Here is a 7,155-nt window from a genome sequence, read left to right as displayed (position 1 = left end):
ACAAAACTCGCACAAAAAGTCTGAGTCCTTCTCTTTTTTATCGGAGGAGCGTGAAGCCATAAAACTCGTCATTAGGCTGCAGTGGGTTGTGGCATTCCACAAGTGTGTCCATCTACCTTCTATACCTGCCACTGTTCTTATATCAGAAGCCGCTCACTCTGCTTCACTATTAATGAGCTGAACTCTGACCCTCGGCGTCCAACGCCCGACAGAAATGCAGAGCAGAGCTGACTTCCTGCAGTGATGAATGATCTGTGTTTCTCTGAACAGGATGTGACAGATCTTGACAACTTTACTGAATGGAAATGAAACTGAAGCAGCTCTAGAACTATGAGAGCTTCAGCTGGAAGGGGTTAAGTCGCCCACAAATAGCTCGTCAGTAGACAGCGGCGCTTTAATTACAGGCCTCCCTCCATGGATCTGTTAAAAACTAAAGATTCCACTCTAAACATGGGCTTAGCATGCAAAGAGTGGGCAGCTTTCATTACCAAGGAAACTAATGTAAGACCCCCACCACCACCACCTCTTCCTTTTCGTGTTTTTGTCCAGCGCCGTGGATCAAAAGCAAGTTGTGCGGCACAAGAGATCAAAATAGTCTCTTTATATTTCACCATCAAACAGATGCAGCAGAGATGGGCTTTTTGTTTAGCTTTAAATGTCTTAAAAGCACAGACCTTGTGTCTCTCGTGGAGTGGTTATCTAACATTTATCATTTGTTGGTGGTTGGCAGAAGTTCAAGGATGCAGCATGATGCCAACTGACTACAGAGACGGGTGGGGGTGGACGAATCAAGAGTACAGCAGGGCAGATGAGAGCGCTCTAATTTCCAACTCGGGAGGAGGCCTTTACTTTGAAAGAGTTGACAGGCTGTTCGGAAAGACGGAGCGTCTGTCAAATGCGAGGATGGGAGCAGACAAAAGAAAAGCTGACTGGGGAATTTGGTGGATATCTCAGACGTAAACTGTTAAATACCTGCAACTTGAAGGCCGTGTTACACCGCCGCTACATACATTTTGTGCATGTTCCACGTAAGAAAACTGGTCATACGTGGAAAGAGTTGTGGACCTCACAAATGAACCGCGTTAAAACCACGAAAGAAGTACAAATAAACCACGCATATATTAGATAAACCCCGTACGTCATTGAATTTCTTCACTTTGATGATCAGAGAATTAGGCAAACATCTCTTTGACAGATTGTATACCAATCACAGAATAAGGTCTCGGGTCTAAGGTCTCAGTCAAGGGTCTCGGCTGACATGTCTTGCCTCATTTTCATGCCGATAATTTTACAGATGCAGAAAATTACTCATAAAATATAAAAAAAAAATAGCTAAAGACTAAATAAAACTGGTTATCCCTGCCCTTAGACCCCCCCTCCCAGTGAGGAAAAACTTATAAACCTTAGGGATGAGGGAGAGATCCTATCCCAGGACGGACAAGCGATACCAAAACTGTTAAAGAAAAATTAGCTTCTACAACTACGTATTTAAATAGAGTTCGTTCAGATAGAGCTGAGGGACTTGGTTTTGAGCTCTTTAAAACTTTTAAGAATTATGCCATATGCCAATCATACACAGCTGTGCGTGGCTCATGCGAGAACCCTTCGCATGTTCCTCTGTCTTGGCGGGGGGCGGTGTCTGGCCACGCAAAATGCAGGTCGCCATAGGGACCGGGATAAGGTTAGGGAACAGCCAGCACATCAACAATCGACCAGTTGGGTATACCCAAAAAGTCATTTTTCGATGACTAGTATGTGACGATTTGGGTAATGAGCTTATGTTGCTATATTTATTCAAAGGCATTCTTTGGGCTATCTGAAATATAAAGAAATACATGTTAGAACCATGTATGTATGGAGACTTATGGGATACCCCACAAATGCTGTCCTCCATCACCACAAGAACAAGTTAAAATCACCAGAAACACCATTTTCATCAGATTAGGTCTTTAAAAACCATCCTACAAAGTGATTTCCTTCTTTGTATTCTGTCTCTCACAGTTGAAGTGGATTTTTGATGAAGACCTCTCATCTTCTAAAGAGGGACGACTTGTAGAATCTAGCAAATCTAATAAACACTTTTTTACTCAGCAATGTGCTGCTTATTTTCCATTAGACTCAAGGATGTATCTTTATTTGTCAAATAAATCAATAAAATCCTCATGTTTTAGATCTAAACATTATATTTTGTGTCAGGATTGTGCAGTTGAATTGATGTTTCTTTGGTTTTTGTCTTCTGTTTTCCCTGTCAATCACACCTGGTGGTTAGATTGTAAATCATCCACACCTGTCTTAGTTTGAGTTAATGATCCCCAGTGTATTAAAGTCTCTGGTTTTCAGTTCTTCATTGTCGAGTCATCTGTTTGGTCAATCTTTTGCTGCTTTCTTAGGGTTTGGTATGTTCACGTTGATTCGTTTCTGGTCTCCTGCATTCTAGGTCCTTTGTCCTTTGGTTAGAGAAGCAGCACTAAGCAAAATGGGGAGGGATCATAGGAACACGTTAAAAAAAACAAGGAAGGGACTGAAAAGAACTGCCAAAAAATAGACTTTTCAGCACAACCGCAAACATCAAAATGGAGAAATTTAGACACAAACCTTTATACATATATGTTCATAAAGATACATACAAAGACCGTAGCTGTAAATGTACAAAACATGTCTGTGCTGGTGTTAGCAGGTACCTATTCTCATCTGTGTTTACTATTATGTTCAACCATTTTACAGAATGGAGAGAGGAAGGTGGTACCTGAACGCCCCACAAGAGCCAGCTACTATAAGGTGAGTCTGGACCAATCAGGTTCCAGTCACTATGGTAATGATGTCCAGAGGGAAGACCAGAACCAGTCCCACAGGAGCTCTAAACAAATTAGTAAAACTTATTTTCAACACCATCATCCATTTAAATTAAAGTTAAGTGCTTTTAATTTTGGATTCTCTTGGTTTGGAGGTTGAGAAGTTGCATTTGAGCTGTGAGGTTGGTGGTTTGATTGGACGTATCCAAGGTATGTGAGGAAATATGTTATAGATTGGGGTGCATTATGGGTAATTTTTGCTCTGTAGTCACATCAGTCATAACAAAAAATGTTGCAAGTTGACTACCTAGACGAGTGCAGCTGGAAATCTGGGACTGCACTGACTGTGAGCCACCTACAAAGCAATGCATTGTGGGAAACGGTGTCCTGAGAGTTATTGTAGTTCAAAGTTAATCTGATCAGAATGTCCATGAAGGAAATCTGTGTATTTTGTAACCCTACATATAGTGAATTATTGATGACAAATTAAACAAGATTTCTCTATATGTAAATGGTTGTATTAATTGTAATCAATCATAACCTTAGTCCACCTGGTCTGGCCGACGATCCAGGTGAGACGCCGAGTCATTTCAAACTCGCCTGATGTTTCTATAGAAAACAACTTATTGGAAGTCAACACCCTTATGTCTTCAAAGAGGAGTACACTACTGTCAAATATTTGAAACATTAATGTGATGCTGTCTACTTCTACTGAGGCGTCTGATTGGCCAGTTTAAGTTGAATTCCCAAAAAATATAATAAAATTAAAAGAAAAAAAAAGGTAAAGCAAGAATGGTTGTTCTGACAAATGGCAAGTCTGTTAAGGAAACAAAACATCTTGGGAGCGGAAAAAAGAGAGCAGACATTTTACAGCTGTTTGTTTGTTTTATTTATGTCTTTAAAATACATATGAAACAGTTACAATAAATTATATACCAAATGTTTACTTCAGTAATTACAAAAGTTATCACAAACTGTACACATCATGACAGAGGCAGCGCTGTTTTTGGTGGATACAGTTTCAACCGAGAGGCGAACGACTAACAGCTCTAGTTTCCTACACATGGAGTAACTTGAAAGGGCAGAATCGGCTGGATTTGGACTTCCAGTTTGAATAACGTGCTCACCACTGTTACAGAACGTGAATAAATGTCACTCAGGTACAAGTTTGAGCTTTTCAAAGTGTCACCAAACAATAGAAATACATTGTGTTGTCTATGTTCAATAATTCACAACAACTCTTTTAGTTTTACTTTTCTATGTTATAAACAGTGAAAAGAACAACCTTTTATTTCTTTTTTTAATTTCCAAAAAAGTATGGACACTTTGTGAAACTGAAACAGAAACTGCATCTATTTAAACATGTTTATATAAAAACGATTAAACTAAATTAAAAATATATATATTTCAAGCTCACTTTGAAATGACTTTCTGATTGGGCAGTAACAGCACGGATAGAAAATATAAAGATTTTAGCAGCACAAATAGGAAAACATTTATTCAAAAAATAATTGCACACTATTTAGCATATCGTCATCCAATATTAGGGATCTGGATTGATTTATTCTCATCACTATTTTGGTGACAAAAGTTTATGCATTGTGACACATTCACAGCTCCAAGCCTCAGGGGGTGGGGCCACTGTCCAGCCTCTTTTGCAAACATCCGCACATTTGCAGCTTCTGATTGGATAAATCCCATCCAGGTGACTATCTTAGATATGGCTAGAAAATCTGCACACCTTGAGGGCTGGAAATGCTTTTTATTTGAGCATATTTTAAATCATTTAAAGTTACTGAGGAGATGAAACAAAGACGAGTTTCAGTGATTTCAGCAATCTTAGTATCAAAACATTCAGATAATTCAGGACATTACTGCTGGTATTTTTGGTATTCAGAAACTTTATAGTAATTTTCCAAAAAATTGGAGTTTAGCTTCTATTTTAGCAACATGCTAACGTTTTTACTAATTTATAATCTACTGGAACTTTTCAGGATAATTTAGAATTTAGCTTCTGTTTTAGCACATGCAAACGTTTTTAGCTAATTTGTTAGCTACTGAGGTATTTTAGGCTAATTTATAGTTTAGCTTTTATTTTAGCAACATCCTAACGTTTTTACTAATTTATAATCTACTGGAGCTTTTCAGGCTAATTTAGAGTTTAGCTTTTATTTTAGCAACATGCTAACATTTTTACTAATTTATCTACTGGAGCTTTTTAGGCTAATTTAGAGTTTAGTTTCTATTTTAACAACAAAGGCTGTTTTGGAGTTTAGCTAGTATTTAAGCACTAGCATTTAGCTCAGCTAGTGAGGTTTTTTTGGGCTGTTTTGGAGTTTAGCTCATTTTTAAGCGACACACTAAATATTTTTTGTAAAATTGCCATGTATTTGGGATAGTTAAGCAATATTACTACAACTTTTTTCAGAAATTTAGGTCAGCTTTAGCGCTCTTACATATTTCCAGTCTTTTAGCAAATTTAACATTTCGTAAATAGCTTTAGCATTTTTAGCAAATCCATTCACCAATTAAAGTAAATTTTGTCACCTATTTACCAAAAAGCTTCAGCATCTTCATGAACTTCTTTCATCTCAAAGAATTCACACTAGCAGTATCGCAAGTAATGGGACTTTTCTATTTTTTTGTTCTAACTGCAGTGATTCATAATTTTCCAAAATATTTCAATTTTCACAAAATTCTAACAATATTTAAGTATAAAATGAGTAACATTTTCTAGTAGTGCTTTAGTGTTTGCTTAAAATCTACAGATGTGCACCACCAAATAACTTAAAAAAAAAAAAAGGCATAACAGGCCGCATGGCGCACATAACACCAGAGAACCCCTCCAGTGTGAGTTGGCCCGGCGAGGAACTGATTAAAGGAGAAGCATGCTTCTGGGAAATCTCTCCAGTTGAATCGGCCAATCAGCCGTCAGTTTGCAGAGCGAATACATAACCGATCTGACACTTGTGACCTGCAGGCTTGCCTAATTTAGCAGATTCTTTCTCTTGGAAATAGCTGTGTAGTGCAAATATGTAATGCATAATATCAACAATATTAGAGCCACTGCAAAGAACACTGGGAAAAACTGGGAACAATAGAGGTTTATCTCTCTGTAAACATTCAGGCTGTTTACAATCAAATGAAAGCAAAAAGGCCTTAATATTGTCAGCAATCATTGTCTACAATTTGGTGCAACCTAGGAGTTCAACTGGTCTGCCTGCAGACCAATCATCTGCTGAAAATATTGAAAAAGTCAAAAAAAAAAAAAACCCAAATCTTTAAAACTGTTGCTTTTTTAGAAACCAACTTTTTAAAATGACAATTTCAACACCAAAACATGAGTATTTTTCAAAAAACTAAAAGTGCAAAGCTTAAATTGTGTATATATTGAAACATTTTTTACGTAATTTATTCAACTCCTAAGTAATTTGCAAATAAAATATGTCAATTTTCTTTTCAGTTTCACACCGAGTCCCAACTTTTCAAGAAACAGGGTTGTGTGTTTATAGGAATATTTACACAACTGTATAGACAAACTTCAAAAATACTCAAACACACATTTCCCTCAGTAAGTGCTTTTTTTAAATAGTGACAATCATGCTACAAGTAAAAATAGTTCTTTCATAATAAGGGTAGAACAAAAATCATTTACTGCATGTGCAAGTAAGATAACAGTACATAGCCTTTTTCTATTTGCTATGTTTTTTTTTTTTATTTATTTTCTTATTACTCCCATGAAATGAAGACGTGATCAAGTTTGATGACAAATGATCTATAGAATCTTCTCAATGGGTCGTGGCTTTAAGGTGATTAATTCCAAAAGTAATTTTTTGGTGAAAGTCCCAAATTGATTCATGTTTATGGAAGTTTCTCAATTTTCTTAAGATGAGTTGTAGAGCCTCCATTTACATCTAAAATATATGTTTGACCACCTTTTAAAATCGGTCACATCTATAATTTTGAACCATTTGTTTCAAAGAATGGGATATGTGTGATAATGAGACCCGAGAGCATAGCTGTGAAGAATAAAACTATTTGTGATCTTTACGACTAAAAATCTCTTGGGAAATTTATCCTACCATGACATTGTTTAATAGTTGTTCAAAATGGATTCAGTTTGATGGGAAGAGAAAATTAAAACCAATTTCCAATTTTCTGTCGAGTCCATTGAAAAACGAGTCTTATTTACCATGTTCAATCATAAGTCACCATACAGCTCTAAAATGAGTCCATAATTTATCCAAATTAAAAAAAACAAAAGATGTTTGATTTATGTTAACAGATTCATGCTCGGTTAGGGATCCTTGTTTAGTTTAAGCTAATTTGAAATCACTAGTTGCGTTTCCAATAACTATGAAAT

The 7,155-nt window shown here is 36.6% G+C and overlaps 1 protein-coding gene across 1 annotated transcript in view; it reads left to right on the top strand.

Annotated features, from left to right (window-relative positions):
* Positions 1-2,336: 2,336 nt before the first annotated feature.
* LOC112153135 (liprin-beta-1) overlaps positions 2,337-7,155 on the top strand; it is a 138,934-nt gene continuing 134,115 nt past the window's right edge. The window contains exons 1-2 of the mRNA XM_024283097.2: positions 2,337-2,396; positions 2,725-2,778. The gene's annotated coding sequence lies outside the window, so the exon portion shown is untranslated. The remainder of the gene's footprint in view (positions 2,397-2,724; positions 2,779-7,155) is intronic.

This window comes from Oryzias melastigma, linkage group LG23, assembly GCF_002922805.2.
Source record: "Oryzias melastigma strain HK-1 linkage group LG23, ASM292280v2, whole genome shotgun sequence".
NCBI classification, from domain to species: domain Eukaryota; kingdom Metazoa; phylum Chordata; class Actinopteri; order Beloniformes; family Adrianichthyidae; genus Oryzias; species Oryzias melastigma.
This window is presented reverse-complemented; position numbering and strand designations above follow the sequence as displayed.